General features: G+C 36.2%; 1 protein-coding gene and 1 long non-coding RNA gene across 2 annotated transcripts in view; one reads left to right on the plus strand and one right to left on the minus strand.

Moving 5' to 3' along the window:
• Positions 1–17,434, minus strand: part of LOC6621439 (chaoptin) — a 239,917-nt gene that overhangs the window by 83,790 nt on the left and 138,693 nt on the right. The window lies entirely within an intron of this gene.
• LOC116802182 lies at positions 1,124–1,397 on the plus strand. Its single transcript, XR_004362551.1, has 2 exons — positions 1,124–1,184; positions 1,240–1,397. It is a non-coding gene; the product is annotated as an uncharacterized LOC116802182 (long non-coding RNA).

Raw genomic sequence — 17,434 nt, forward strand, 5'->3', positions numbered from 1 at the left:
GGATCAGCAGCAGAAGAGGTGGAGGAATTGGATGGAGCTGCAGCCTGGCCAAAGCAGAGAGAGCCACAGGGTGGAGACACACGCACGATCCCGTTCGACGAGCAGTCATTGCAGTCAGAATCCCGGAGAACCTCGATCTGGATCAGCTATCGTTGAGGATGCAGAGAGAGCCACTCTAAAAAAGCTTCGGGACGAGATAGAGGCAAACATGGCTGTGCTGCAGTGGATCCAAGCGGATATCGACGACGCGAACAAGAGCAAGTATGCTCATGCTCGCCAGATCAATGACGTCATCGAGAACAACAGCAGCGGAAACCACGGCAATGTTAACATATGCGCTAACAGCACCGACGCCAATGTGAACAGCACCAAGGTGACTATCGCCGCCGATAACATCGATATGGGACATACCAGTGTTGGAAAAGAAACCGCTGGTAGTGTTGTTCAGCACCAGAGTCGAAATGTAAACAAGCTTCTGGAATCTCCTGCAACATCGCTTGCATTGGCAAAAGAGGTAACGATGGAGTTTGACGGCAGCTTATGTGCGCGCAATTGGGTCACGCAGTTTCAGAACATCGGAAAGATTTACAATTTGGACGACGGATGCATGCACATGCTGCTAATGGCCAAACTAAAAGGAAACGCACAGCGCTGGCTGCACGCAAGCGCCACACGCATCCTAGAATCGACCGACCAGCTGTGCGAACAGTTAATCTTAACATTCGAGGTCAAGATGTCAAAGGGGAACTGAGGAACGCATTTCAAAAACGCGAATGGCATCCGGATGAGAAATTTGCTGTTTACTTCGAGGACAAGGTGATGCTGGCCAACGACATCAACATCGATCTAGAGGAGCTCCTGGAAAACATCATTGAAGGAATCCCAGCACCGGCGTTGCGCAACCAGGCGCGCATACAGTGTTTCTCCGAGCCGATGCAAATCCTACGGGCTTTCTCGGAAGTCCGTCTGCCGAAGCACAAAACAGGGAGCAGTTCATCAAAGCGCCTTACTGGAGGAGGTGCAGCCAGTAAGGACTTACGTTGTGCCAATTGCAACTCCAAAGGGCACTCCGCCAGGGAGTGTCTCAAGCCAAAGAGGGAGCCCGGATCCTGCTATGCTGTGGGGCATATGGACACTTCGTCGGACAATGCCCGGAGCGCAAGAGCGCCAATATCAACAATTATGTAAGACTTGTCAAGATTTTTTTTCACAATAGCTATAAAATCCCATTAACTACAGAATGCCTCATAGACACAGGGAGTCCAATATCATTTACAAAGTTAAGCAATGTATCCAAGGAAATTAATTTAGAATCCGCTTCAGAAACCTATTTCGGGCTGAATAAAAGCCAACTGACAATACATGGAAAAATCTTATGTTACATTATAAAAGAAAAAGTAAATGTTATTTTTATTTGTACGTGGTCCCAGACGAGTCTATGAGTCATAATGTAGTTCTTGGACGAAATTTCATGGAAGCGTGCCAGTTGAAACTGGATCCAGACGCCTTGGGAAGGATAACGGTCAACCCAGTCGATAGTAAAAGATATCAGAAAAGCAAATAGTAAAACAGTCAGTTATATTGTTAGTGAAACAGTTAGTGAACAGTTAGGAAAGTTAGGAAACAGTTAGTGAAACAGTTAGTGAAACAGTTAGTGAAACAGTTAGTGAGACAGTTAGCGAAACAGTTAGTGAAACAGTTAGTGAAACAGTATGAACAGTTAGTGAAACAGTTAGTGAGTTAGTAATAGTAGCAAAACAGTTAGTGAGACAGTTAACGAAGAGGTTGATGAAACAGTTAGTCAAATGGATAATGAACAGTTAATAAGACAGTTAGTAAAACAGCCAACGAAGCGAGTAGTATAGTTAGTCAAACTGTTAACGAGCAGGTAGCAAAACGGTCATCGAAACAGTTATGCCTTTAGCCAACTTACGACGGATTCCGGACTTTATGCTGCGGTTGTGCCCAGTTATGAAGAAGCTGTTAGAGAAATTTGTAGCATTGATCACTTAGAGGATGAGCAAATGAACTTCATATGCGGCGAAAACAATAACCAAGCCTTAAACAGTCAGTTAAAGGAGATTATTAAACGCAACTACTTAAGCGTTAATAAGCTACCGAGCCTTTAGTCAAATGCGAAATAAAACTTTGTTTAGAAACGTCAAAACCATTTAGCTGCGCCCCAAGAAGACTTGCCTACTCAGAAAAAGAAAAATTACAAAAACTATTAGATGACTATTTAAAAGAGGGAATTATTCAACCTAGTAATCAGAATATGCTTCACCAATTGTTTTAGTCAAAAAGAAAACAGGAGACATACGGCTATGTATAGACTTTAGAAAACTGAACAAAGTTTTAATTAAAGACAATTATCCGATACCGCTTATCGATGACCTTTTAGACAAGCTAGTCAACAAAAAAGTTTTTTCGAAGCTTGATTTAAAAAACGGTTATTTTCATGTATTCGTTAATAAGGAATCAGTTAAATACACCTCATTTGTTACACCGTTAGGCAATTCGAATTTTCAGAATGCCAATGGGCCTAAAAATGCATCGGCGGTGTTCCAAAGGTTTTGTAAACAAAATTTTCGAGGATCTTATAAGGGATAACAAAGTAATTGTATACATGGACGACATCATGATTGCTAGCAAGAACTCGGAGGAGCATTTAGAAACCTTAAAGGAAGTGTTTATCAGATTAGCTCAAAATAAATTGGAATTACGAATGGATAAAGTGAGTTCCTTCAGACAAATATTAAATATTTAGGATTCATTATAAATGGTGAAGGCATTAGGGCTGATGACAAAGGAATAGAGCCATACAGCATTTTCCAGTTCCAGACAAAATACAAGCCGTTCAAAGTTTTCTGGGCTTACTCGTAGATTTATAAAAGATTTTTCAACATTAGCGAAACCTTTATATGACCTTTTGAGAAAAGATGAAAAATTTAAATTTGGAGAAAAGGAAATGAGCTGTTTCTCAACTCTTAAGGAAAAGCTGGTGCAGGCACCGGTCTTAGCAATTTATAATTTCAAAGACGAAATAGAACTGCACTGTGATGCAAGCGTCTTGGTTTCGGTGCGGTGTTATGTCAAAAAAAGAGGATGGAAAATTACACCCAATATTTTATTTTTCAAAGCGAACAACAGTCGCTGAGGCAAAATATCACAGTTTCGAATTGGAAACAATGGCAATTATTCACGCACTGCGAAGATTTAGAATATATTTGTACGGAAAACGCTTTAAAATTATAACTGATTGTAATTCTCTTACTTTGACGCTTAACAAGATTGAACTTAATCCGCGAATAGCTAGATGGGCGTTAGAGCTCCAGAACTACGATTATGAGCTCATACATAGAGAGGTAAAAGGATGCAGCATGTTGATGCTCTTAGTAGATGCACGAATATTTTGATAGTGGAATCAAATACGTTTGAAGACAATTTAGTAATCTGCCAAGGCAAGGATCAAAAAGTTCAAGAAATCAAGAAACTGCTGGAAAAAAATGAACATAAGTTGTTCGAAATGAGAAACGGAATAATTTATAGAAAATGTAACGACGGCAGACTTTTATTTTATGTTCCCACAGACATGGAAGATCATATTTATATATCATATCACAATGAGATCGGACACATAGGTAGAGACAAAATGTTAGATGTTATTTCTAAATCTTATTGGTTTCCCAATGCCAAAGACAAATGTTTGAGCCATATAGAAAATTGTTTAAAATGTGTTGCGTTCTCCCCTAAGACAGGCAAGGAAGGATTTCTGCACTGCATTCCGAAGGGCAGCAAACCGTTTGAACTAATACATATCGATCATTACGGCCCAGTCGACTCAGGCAGATCCAAAAAACATATTTTTGTGGTCATCGATGGTTTTACGAAGTTCGAACGTTTATACGCCACAAAGACCTCTAATACGAAGGAAGTCATTACAGCCCTGAAGGACTATTTTAGAGCATACAGCAAGCCTAAAATGCATCATTATGTTAGAGTTCGATGTTAAGCATATGAAGATTGCGACTGGTTCACCCCAAGCAAACGGACAGTTGAAAGAGTCAATAGAAGCCTAGGTCCAATGATAGCGAAACTGGTACAACCAGAGAAAGGCATAGAGGATAGAAGAGGAAAAATAGTAGACGAATTAAAAGAAAAACTAGAGGAATTAGAAAATACTGAAGAAGATAGTGGATTTGTAAAAATTAGAAATGAAGTTGAAAATAAGAAAAAAGGCTCAAGCGTATAATAAAACACATTATGAAAAGACCGCAGACAGCCATCAGAATACAAAAAAGGAGATTATGTGATGGTTAAAAATTTCGACAGTACAGCAGGCATCTCTAGAAAATTGATTCCAAAGTGTAAAGGCCCATATGTGATATTTAAAGTATTAAGAAACGACAGATTCTTGTTAAAAGACGTAGAAGGTTTTCAGATATCTCGTAACCCATACCAAGGTGTCTGGGCATCCAAATATTAAGCATTGGATAGGCAACAAGAAAAATAAACGAAGACACAATTAAACAATAATAATAATATAATAACAGATTATATAGTATATATGTACATATGTATAAATAAGGTAAAAGAATTCATCATACAACTAAGCAATCAATGTAAACCATGATCAGGGGATCAGCTAGTCAGGACGGCCGAGTTGTGGTAGGATGAACACTCATAAGGCCCACTGTACCATGTAGTAGCATAGTCTTAGGTATGAAGACCATAGTGGCAGAGAAGCATACTATCATATCCCCGTTAGGAATAAGAATATTATTGTTATCTCGCTCTTACTTATAAGCTAGCATTAAGAGATAAGAATGTATACCTAGCTCACTCAAAACGCATACACACTTCAGAGAGCATAAGAAAAGAGGAATACGCGAGACGCGGCATTCGGTGGCGTGTGCTTAAAGAGACTAGTTGAATAAAGGCTTTGTGAAATTATTGAGTGCATATATTCATTTTTCGGCGTCCACAAGTAGTACTTCGTTTGTCTGTCTCGTTTCCTGCCCAATCAGAATCAGCATATCCAATAAGAATATTACTTTTTTTTTTTTTTTTATTAATTTATTTATTAAGGCACACGGGGAAGTCTTGAAGCCCCTTTGTGTCCTTCTTATCTATTAATTCAGCCATTTGGGCTCGCCGGCTAACTATAGTTAGCTTTTTCAAATTTACAGTAGTTTCTACAATTACATAACAATCACATATAACAAATAGGATTTAAGATAAGCGTCTGCTTCTGCGGACCCTTGTCAAAGGAGATCGGGTAATGAGATCCCTCGGTTGCCTTCTATTGAGCCTCCTTGGTGGGCGAGATCTGTTTAGAGCGCTGGCTAGCCGATTTCTGTGGCGCTCCAGCCTGTCATGGTATCTGCTCGAGTGCTTGTTTATTTCGTCAAATACCGTTGCTAGTTTCAGGTCTCTGTGCAAAGTGGTGTTTCGAACAAACCACTCGCATCCGGTGATGAGTCTTGCTACCTTATTTTGAATAGCCTGGATTCTTTTGATTTGGCTGTCGCATGCCAAGCCCCAGATCTGGCACCCATACTTCCAGTTTGGTGCTAAGATCTGTTTGTAAATTGTCAGCTTGTTGGATAGCGACAATTTACTGCGCGAACAAAGTAGCCAGTAGTGCTTCGCCACCTTAGCACTTAGGCGCGTTCTGATGTCGGTCACATGCTTGGAAAATGTGAGTCTTGATCCAGAAGCACTCCAAGGTACTTTGCTGCGTTAGGCTGTGGTACGGGGGCTTCCTCGATGTAGACGGGCGGTGGCGTTCTCCGCTTTAAAGTAAAGCAGACGTTGTTGGATTTAGTGCTATTGATGCAATGTTCCAACGTCTTGCCCATTCCGAGAACCGGTATGCAAAGTCCTGGATACCATCGGCTGCGTCGTGCTCGCATCGGGACCTGTAGGTGACGCACACGTCATCGGCAAATGTGGCCAGCATAGATTTCCTGTAAAGGCTTACATCCGGCTGCGGCATGTCGTAGCTATACAGGCAGTAGAGGAGGGGGCCGAGGACACTACCTTGTGGAAAACCAGCTGCCACGTTGTGCTCGGTGGAATTGCTGAATGAAAGCGCACAGCGAACTCCTTCCTTCCAGGTACGATTTTAGCAACCAAAATATGGAGCATATGACTATCTGCTTGATAGAATATTACTAAACTGTACTTTTTTCTCATATTTCAATCTCAAATCAACAGTTCATTTTAAATACCTTAAAACTCTTTTAAGACATAGCCATAATTCCTTATTGTTGTTTCTCGAATATCGACTTAAAATACTTATTAATGTACTTAAGTCTGGGCGTGTACATAACATGATGTACATCAAATAACCAATCAAGTTTCCACATGGTGCCTCACCTGGTTCTACAGATTGTAGAGCCTTTGCTTGGAAGAGGTGTACTAACTGCATTTCAGTCTTCCATATTAAACATAGACATATCTGGCTTTTATTTCTATCAATTTTAACTCCGATAAAATATCGAACATCATTCAAATCAGTAATTTTAAATTCATTTAGAAGGTATGACTTAAGTTTAGACATTTCTGATTTACTAGTGGTAATTATTACATCGTCCACATATAATAAATATAGATATTATTTAAGAAATTTCCTTTATTTAAAATATATATATAACGATCAAGTTTTAGATTTTCAAATCCAACGTGTTTTAGCACATTTTCAAAAACTTCAAGCCAGCATCTTGCAGCTTGTTTAAGGCCACAAATAGCAATAAATTATTGGGTATAACTTAGCGTCAATACATTGTGACACTTTGTCATAATAAATATAAATATACAAATGTACAAAAAGACCACCAAAAACTACGTAAGCACTCCAGCGCCCCAGTAATACGATCTAACGCTTATACATAAGCCGATCGCGGAGCGTGGGAATGCTGAGCATGCACTTTGCAGCTCAAGTGGTCAATGCCTTCTGCATACATATGTATATGTATAAATGTAAGTAAGAATACATAGATATAAGCAATGTATGTACGGGTTAGCTGAACCCAACTTCAGCACACTTTGATTATTCAAATAAAGAACCTCGAACAGAGCAGAAGCTAAGCTCTTCTTTTCTTAAACATCAAAATAGCACCCTTCACAATAGCACCCTTCACATGGCGACGATTGCAGGAGCGTCTTGAGGACATCGAAAGCAAGATTTCGCAAGGTGCGAAACAACGCAAACGGGCTGCATAAATAAATGCCAATGCCTCAATTTGCCTTAATTTTAATTTATAAACCCAAGCCGATGCGGGAAACCGCTGCTTGAAAAACACTAATATTTGTTAGGCTTTTTACTAACAATGCGGTTGGACAATTATTTTTTTATATTGTAAACAAATATGTGAGCCAACCACATTTATGAACAACTAATATTTCCACGTCTCCGCCACTGAGTATATATAAATATTCAGCTGCAAAAATTTTTTTTAAATGACAGAATATAACAATTCTTATCTTCATTAAACGCAAACATTTTTTATTTTTGATTTTCTAGAAGAATAAATTAATATCATAATAATGAGAAAAAACTCATAAATAGACAATCTCATTTTTTTCTTCTCCTTCAAAAAAAAAAAGTTTCATTGAAAATAAACAAAAAAAAAATGGGATGGTTTAGCGATTCTAGTGAGGCAAAGGACAATACTGCCAACGTAGTTAATAACGTAAAAATTATAGATCACACAGACGATATAAATGCGTTGTGGATCTTATTGCTGATCATTACAATAGTACTACTTCTACTACTTTCTGCTTACAATTTATTTTAAGCATAACAAGATCATCAAAAGACGTTATATGAATAGGGCAAATCGTTTAGACCAGATTTAAAAAAAAATAATATGGATTAGAAGAAAGCTTAATAAAAACTTTTTTTAACGACAAGAATGGAATGGAGCGAAATAGCGATACGAATAGACAAATTTCGCTTCAGGTTTGATAAGTTTTATAAATGTATCAATAGACCGCAGTAATAAAATCCGAAACTTTGAAAAATCATATAGAGATATTAGTAGGAGAATATAATAATATAGTTACATTAGTAATTAAATATGCAAATAGGCTCACATCTGAACATAATAACAAATGTTTAAGGGTTATAAAATCCCTAAACACAAGATTAAATAATATCAGAAAAAGAAGGCATATTCTGATAGATGTACCAGAAAGTCTAAGTCAATTGGTTGAATTCAACACAGACCAGTTCAAAGAACTAGACGAATCTGTTCAATCAAGCGGCGCTGAGTCCGATCGTGACATTGAAACGCTAGAAGGAAGCGACCGAATTGAATTTAAATCTGAACCAATAACCATTTCTGAAATGGCACAGACATTGATAGAATTTATCAGGCTAGCCACATCTCTGATACCAGAGTTTGATGGTAAACCAGAAAATCTACAAAGTTTTTTGGATGCTCTAGGTCTACTAGATAGCTTAAAGAGCACACATGAAACGACAGCAATAAGCCTAATAAAAACTAAACTTAAAGGCCATGTAAGAAACCTTATAAGTAATGAGCAGACGATTGCTGCAATCATTACCCAACTGTCAAGTGCAGTAAAAGGAGAATCGGTAGAGGTGATATCTGCCAAGCTTCTGAATATATAACAGAGAAATAAAACGGATAACCAATACACCCAAGAGGTGGAGAAACTGACAAAGCCCCTTGAAGGTGCCTATATCGGTGAAGGTCTCTGCCAATCCTTAGCAAATAAATACAGCACTACAACAGCTGTAAAAGCAATGACACAGAATTGCTCCATTGATAAGGTAAAACTTATCATGCAAGCAGGCACATTCACAAACATGAATGATGCCATCTCCAAATTTGTAAACAGTTGCACAGAGATAACAGGTCAAACTAACACTGTACTCTATTATCGACGAGGTGCAAATAAATATAATAGAGGCCCGGGGTTATAATCGTGGAAAAAAACTACCACAACAATTACAACCGAGGCAGCAATAGCAACAATAATAATAGCTATAATAACCGTGGAGGTAGGCGAGGCCAAAACCAAGGGAGAGGCCGCAGAAACTACAACCATGGTAATAATAATAATAGCAGTATGAGAATCGCGCAAAATACGTCGGAAAACTAACAGAACCCTTTAGGAAACAACCAATAAATGTAACAGTTCATTCCATCAATTATAGTCTTAATATATTCGTAACCTTCTATAATCATTCAACTGAAAATAAACTAACATTTCTCGTAGATACTGGTGCAGATATCTCACTTTTGAAAGTAAATTCTGATAACTTCATAATTCAAAATGAAAAAATAATAAACATCGAAGGCATAGGCCAAGGTGTGATAAAGTCTCAAGGAACAACCTCAATAGAACTCCAATCAACAAAATATATTATTCCACATGAATTCCATTTGGTAAACCCAAATCTTGCAATACCATGTGATGGAATAATAGGCATTGATTTTATAAGGAAATTCATTGTCAACTAGATTTCAAACCAAGTGAAGACTGGTTTATAATTAGACCCCAAAATTTAAATTATCCAATATATGTTCCGATAACATATAGCCTGGCAACAATAAGTTCTTCACAAGTTATTCGGAAAATAGACATTAATGTTGTAAATGATTTCATATTTGTTCCTAATCAAGAAATACACAACGGGATTTATGTTGCAAATACAATAGCAGCATCCAAACATGTATACGTTCGACTTCTAAATACAACTAATTTCGACCAAGTGGTCAAAGTAAAATAAAAACAATATCCGACACTGGAAATAGAAGCGAACAAATACTTTCAAAACTAAAGAAAAATTTTCCAGACCAATTTAAAAATCAATTAACAGAATTATGCACACAGTATAGTGATGTGTTCGGACTGGAAACCGAACCAATATCGACAAACAATTTTTATAAACAAACATTAAGACTTAAAGATGATGAACCCATTTATATAAAAAAAACTACAGAAGCCCGCATAGCCATATTGAGGAAATTCAAAAACAAGTAGGGAAATTAATAAGCGACAAAATCGTCGAACCGTCTGTATCTGAGTATAACAGCCCACTCTTGCTAGTTCCAAAAAAATCATTACCAAATTCACAAGAGAAAAAATGGCGATTAGTATTGACTATCGTCAAATAAACAAAAAACTTCTTTCTGACAAATTTCCACTCCTAGAATTGATGACATTTTAGATCAACTAGGTCGAGCTAAATAATTTTCATGCCTTGACTTGATGTCAGGTTTCCACCAAATAGAACTTGAGGAAAACTCTAGGAATATAACATCCTTTTCAACGAGCAATGGCTCATATCGCTTCACGCGATTACCATTTGGTCTTAAAATACCACCAAATTCATTTCAGAGGATGATGACTATATCATTCTCGGGATTAGAACCCTCTCAGGCATTCATTTATATGGACGACTTAATGGTAATAGCACCGACAAAGGAGTATTGCCAGATGACAAGAAATTTGACGTCATCAGAAATTATCCTGTCCCTCATGATGCGGACAGTGCAAGACGATTTGTAGCATTCTGCAACTATTATCGTCGATTTATAAGGAACTTCGCCGACTATTCACGGCACATAACTAGATTATGTAAAAAGAATGTCCCTTTTGAATGGTCAAGCGAATGCCAGAACGCATTCGAATACCTTAAAGAAAATCGTATGCACCCCACACTATTACAATATCCTGATTTTCGCAAAGAATTTTGCATTATAACGGATGCTAGGAAACAAGCTTGCGGAGCGGTTCTAACTCAGAACCTTGACGGGATTCAGCTCCCAATAGATTATGCATCACGTTCATTTACAAAAGGAGAAAGCAATAAGAGTACAACGGAACAAGAACTAGCGGCAATTCATTAGGCAATTACCACATTTTAGACCATACATTTATGGCAAACATTTCACCATTAAAACGGACCACAGACCATTAACGTACCATTTTCTATGACTAATACATCCCAGTTCTAAATTAACTCGCATGCGGCTAGAGCTTGAAGAATACGACTTCACAGTAGAATACCTAAGGGGGAAGATAATTTTGTAGCAGACGCACTCTCACGTATAAATATAAAGGAACTCAAAGAACATGCACAATAAAGTCCTGAAAGTCACTACCAGGCAACAAAGTAGACAAGAAAACTGTACAGGAACTATTGCCAAAATGTATCTAAGCCCAACGTACACAAAGTCATAACAAATGATGAAGTACGGAAAGTAGTGACTTGCGAATAACTGAATCTATTTGTTTACTAAAACGAGAAATAAAGTTATTGCAAGAATTGATGTTGACGATTTATATACAATGGAATTTTTGATTTAGGTCAGTTCTTCCAAAGGCTTGAAATGCAAGCCGGTATACTAAAAATCAGCCAACTCAAATTGGCACCGAGTGAAAAAATCTTTGAAACCATTTCAATAGATAATTTCAAAAATATGGGATATAAAATTGAAATCATTAAGAGTAGCGCTACTCCAGCCGGTGACATTATAAAAACTGAAAAAGAGATTCATTCGATACTGTCTACATATCATGACGATCCAATTCAAGGAGGTCATACAGGCATTACAAGAACGCTAGCGAAAATAAAAAGACACTATTATTGGAAAAATATGACTCGTCATATAAAAGAGTACATAAGTAGATGTCATAAATGCCAAATGTCAAAAACAACGACACATACAAAGACCCCAATGACTCACACAGAAACCCCAACAAATGCTTTTGATATAGTGATAGTGGACACAGTTGGTCCACTACCGAAATCAGAATATGGCAACGAATACATCGTCACACTAATATGTGATTTGACGAAGTATCTAGTAACCATACCTGTTGCGAATAAGAGCGCAAACACTGTCGCAAAAGCTATATTCGAAAATTTTATACTAAAGTACGGTCCAATGAAGACGTTCATTTCGGACATGGGTACCGAGTATAAAAACAATGTAATTCAAGATATGTGTAAATATATGAAGATTGAAAATCTTACTTCCACTGCATATCACCACCAGACTTTAGGGACAAAAGTCCTTCGACTAGCTCTTGTCGAACGCGGTTGTAAAAATTGAACGCTGCGATCGTTATCTTCTGTTCTCTCTGAGAACATTTGGTGTACATTAGATATTTTCTGTTTTCTTCTTTAATTGTGATATTCGCAAAGGACTACAATCAAACGTTCAAGTGATGCAATTGGTGATGCTGAAGCATCTGCCGTTGAAAAAATGCGTACTAAAAGGAATAAACCACTAGTGGAGCGCCAGAACGAACGGGGCTCCAAGCAATTTACAAATTATTTTCGTCCACTACAAACTTTAGACGATGATAATGATGATAAACCTATTGAAACGGACACACTTGATGAAATAATAATCAAACCACCTCCTATAACATTAATTAAACAAAATACAAAATTTGTACACGAGCTAATGGCTAAAATTAAAACTGATGATTACTTTATTAAAACCATCTCAATTGGAATTAAAATATTTTTACCAAATATGGACTGTTTCAATGCAGCTTGTAACCAACTCAAGGAACATAACTGTGAGTTCTACACGTACGATACTAGATCAAACAAGCCATACAAAGCCATTTTATCCGGGCTGGATAAACTACCAATTGAAACTGTCAAATCCATGCTACAAAACCTAGGATTACAATGCACCGAAGTCAAAATTGTGGAAAAGAAAACTAAGTCTGATCATGAATTATTACTGTACATTGTTTATTTCGTAAACAAAAGTATCACAGTAAAGGAACTGCGCAAAAATTTATGTATGTCAACCACACTAAAGTACGCTGGGAGTATAAAGTGAAATTGCAGAATAAAATTACTCAATGCTACAATTGCCAACTATTTGGACATGGATCAAATAATTGTTCAGTTAAAACATCATGTGCCCATTGTGCTGGATCACACCAGACTGCCGTATGTATGGACGTAAACAACAAAAAATGCGCTAACTGTAAAGGCGACCATCCATCGACAGAACTGACATGCCCATGCCGAATTTCTTATCTCAATTTACTTTCCAAACGCTCATCACAACGCATTGGAAGAAATAACTTGGAAGCTCATGGAATGAGGAATTCTAAGCAACACATCGCTCCATCTGCTCTCTTTGGAAATCAACCCCAGATCTCATTGCCTACTCAAACTAAGAGAGTGCAACAACTCAACTTTGGTAGCTATAGTAATGCACTCACCAATATTCATACTTTGCCTAATCCCAAAGCAAATATCACAAATGAAACTAATCTCTTTTCATGTGAAGAGATAAATTCTCTTTTGTCTGAATTAATAACAAGACTTAATGAATGCTCCAATAAGGGAGAGCAATTTCAAGTAATTTCTCAGTTAGCGATTAAGTATGTTTACACAAACAAATAATTTTATTGATAATTTGAATATTATGGCATGGAATGCTCGTGCCGTTAGAAACAAACGTATAGAACTGATCAAGTTCTTAGAAAATAATCACATTCACATAGCACTTATAAATGAAACGTGGCTGACTCATAGTGACCGTTTTAATATACCCGAATACACTATATACAGAAATGACAGGAAGGAAAGTAGGGGAGGCGGCGTTGCCATTGCAGTTAGTAACACATTGATACATGAACAAATACCCTGCATTAAAAGTCATGTTATTGAAAATGTAGGTATACAAATCAACACTGACTCTAATTCCAGTCTAAAAATTTACTCTATTTACTTTGCTGGAAATACTTCAAAATGTATTCCTAGTTCATGTGATTTATCTTGGGACCATAATCATTTAAAAAGTTTGTATAGATCTGATCTCCTTAAGATCTCACAAATAAATGGAAATTTTCTAATTTGCGGGGACTTCAACTCGCGCCACAGAGCATGGAAGTGTACCCGAGCCAATGGTTGGGGCAAAATTCTCAATGAACTTTCAGATCTGGGAAAATTCAGTATTTTGTACCCTACGCAACCCACTATATTCCGCATAACCATAAAGCAAAAGCATCAACATTGGACCTATGCCTCACTAATATCCCTAACCAGCTGGCTAATCCAGCAGTAATGCAAGAGCTTTCCTCTGATCACCTACCAGTGGTTATTAAATACTCTACAAATTTTATGCGCAATGTAAAAACATATCCGATTTTGGGAAGGGCAAATTGGGCGCTTTTTAAGAGAATTATAAATGAAAGGCTGATGGTTGAAGAGGTGGTTGTCAACTGCTCACAGATATCGACTTTGGATATTGATAATTTAATCGGTCTTTCACTAGAGTAATCAATTATGCCTTTCTTAAAGCAGTCCCTCATAAACCTATATCACTCCAAGCTTACACTCCCTGTACATATAACTGAATTATTTAAAACAAGAAATATTATCCAAAGACAATGGTTTAGGTCACGTCATCCATTATAAAATCAAGATGTGATCATTTAAATTACATCATACGAAAAGAGCTTTTCATTTATAATAATGCAAAATGGAACAATAAACTTCAAAAGCTGGATAAATGCAGCAAACCCTTTTGGAATATAACCAAAGCAATTAAAAAAAGAAAACAAATTGTTCCGTGTCTAAGTAAAGCTGATGAAATATACGCTTCTGGAAAAGAAAAAGCGAATATTCTTGCTGATGTCTTTCAACTGAAGCATAATCTGACACATTCATATTCAAACCAAAATACAATTGACCAAGTCAAAATATCTTTACAATCTATAGCTGAAACCCCAAACAACATCGCAGAAATTTGTAGAGTCACTTATCCAGAGGTTTTTTCAATTGTAAAAGCTCTCCATACTAGAAAATCTCCTGGAATTGATGGAATACCTAATATATCCTTGAAAAACCTTCCTACAAGCGCCATTAATCATATTGTTAACATTGCCAATCACTGTCTTCAGGCAGGCTATTTCCCACGGGATTGGAAGATAGCAAAAATAGTTCCAATTCTCAAACCAGGAAAACCTCCTGATAACCCTGAAAGCTACCGACCAATAAGCCTATTAAGCGGTTTGTCCAAGATTCTGGAAAAATTAATTAAATTGAGATTGGTGAAATTTTTGGACATACACAACACACTACCAACGGTACAGTATGGTTTTAGAAATGGTCTAAATACCATACTGCCGACCTTAAAACTAAGAAATTATATTAAAGAAAGTATCCAATCCAAACAATCTGTAGGGCTGGTTACACTTGATATTGAGGCTGCATTTGATACTGTATGGCATGACGGACTGTTGCACAAACTAAAGATGATTGGAACTCCCATATACCTCATTAAAATAGTTCAAAATTTTTTGACACATCGATACTTTAGCGTTAATTTGGACAGTAGTCAATCTGCTAGACGAATTTTAAATGCAGGTGTGCCACAGGGTTCTGTCTTAGGACCTACATTGTTTAATATTTTTACACACGATATTCCACAAGCTACAAACTGTGTACTTTCACTGTTTGCTGACGACGCCGCTGTCTACAGTGCTGGTTTCTCGTACAGCGAGATAAATCAATCCATGCAGAGTTACTTAAATGAATTAGACATATATTACAAAAAATGGAAAATTAAAATTAACCCTAATAAAACGAATGCTATATTTTTTACAAAAAGAAGGAAACCTCGTTATCTTCCTGATAGACAGTTGCGAATACTAGACTCTCCAATACAATGGGTTGACAACATTCGATATTTGGGTATAATTTTTGATAAAAAACTAACATTTAAATACCACATCAACAACACAATTATGAAAGTTAATAAAATTATTTGCACACTGTACCCTCTAATAAATCGTAAATCTAAATTATCAATATCCAATAAGATCATAATTTTTAAAACAATTTTTAATCCAATATTAATGTATGGGTCACCTGTTTGGGGTAGATGTGCTCAAACTCATATCAAAAAACTTCAAATATGCCAAAACAAGCTGTTAAAATTAATAATGAACTTACCTTATTACACAAACACTAAGTACCTACATATAAAAGTAGGTGTACAAAAAGTTCAACAAAAAATACAATATTAACAATCTTTTGTTTCAAGTCTTAGTTTTTTAAGTTAGTTGTAAGTCAATTAAGGTTTTTCTTCTCCCTTGTTTTCCTTAATAAATAATAAATATTGTTATACAAAAAACTAAAAACAGGTCAACTAGACATAATTAATAAATATTTCAGATGAAAGCCTTAGCTAAACACTGTAAATACCTAATTATACCATTAGCTTTAATGAAATGTACATATATATATAAGGGATAAAGCACAAATAAATTAATTAATTAATTAACTTTAGGGACAATCGACGAAGTCATAGAACATTCAATGAATACATTCGTTCATACATTCTGCAGATAAAAGTACATAAGGATAGACTTAAAAATATATAATCAATGAAACGTTTCATTTCACTTAAGAAAAGGTCTGATCAACCTCAAAACCAAACAAAAAAAAACCACAAAAAAAAATTAATTATTTTCCTTCTAAGAAGGTTAAACATAAATCCAAAAATATCGTAATTCAACAAAATTTTTTGTAATTATTCTGTCAATTATACAAAATGCTTGAGACAAAACATTGCTAATAATTAATAAGAAAATCAATATCAAAAAAGTTTTCCTTTCTAACACAATATTAATATTGAGAACTCATGACTACATATATAACGTCATTTCTTTAAAAAGGGGAGGTGTAGCATATGGGACTAATCTACCTAACAATACAATAAATGATTGGGTATAACTTAGCGTCAATAACATTGTGACACTTTGTCATAATAAATATAAATATACAAATATACAAAAAGACCACCAAAAACTACGTAAGCACTCCAGCGCCCCAGTAATACGATCTTTCATCTTTTAGTGTTCCATTTAAAAATTTTTCACATCACATATGATGGACTTGTAAATTGTATTGGTTTGAAAGAGCCAACAAACCCGAAAACTGGAAATTCGTGCAACTGGTGCAAATGTCTCATCATAATAGTCATATATTCTTGTGTAAAACCTCGTGCTACTAACCTTGCTTTATACTTTATTAAAATATATAATACTAAAAACCCATTTATAATCTACTATGTTTTTATTATTAGGCTTCTGTACAAACTCCATGTTTAATTTTCTGAATGTGAACCAAGTTCATTTTGTATGGCTTTTTCCCAAAAAGATCTGTCATCAACGAAATTCAATTTTATCAAAATGTATTGGGAATTCATTTAAACAGACTTGGGTATTCATTAGACATTTTTTCTAAAAATCTATACGATACTTTAGGTTTTATCTTTATTTCTTTCACTGCCTCTGATTTCTTGCTCACTTTTGTTATCATTTATTTAATCACCAGTTTCTATAACTGGATCGGCATTCTTTGGGCATGTGGAATTTTCACTATGTTGTACATTTATTCTTGAATCAA

Source organism: Drosophila sechellia, chromosome X (genome assembly GCF_004382195.2).
Source record: "Drosophila sechellia strain sech25 chromosome X, ASM438219v1, whole genome shotgun sequence".
NCBI classification, from domain to species: Eukaryota; Metazoa; Arthropoda; class Insecta; order Diptera; family Drosophilidae; genus Drosophila; species Drosophila sechellia.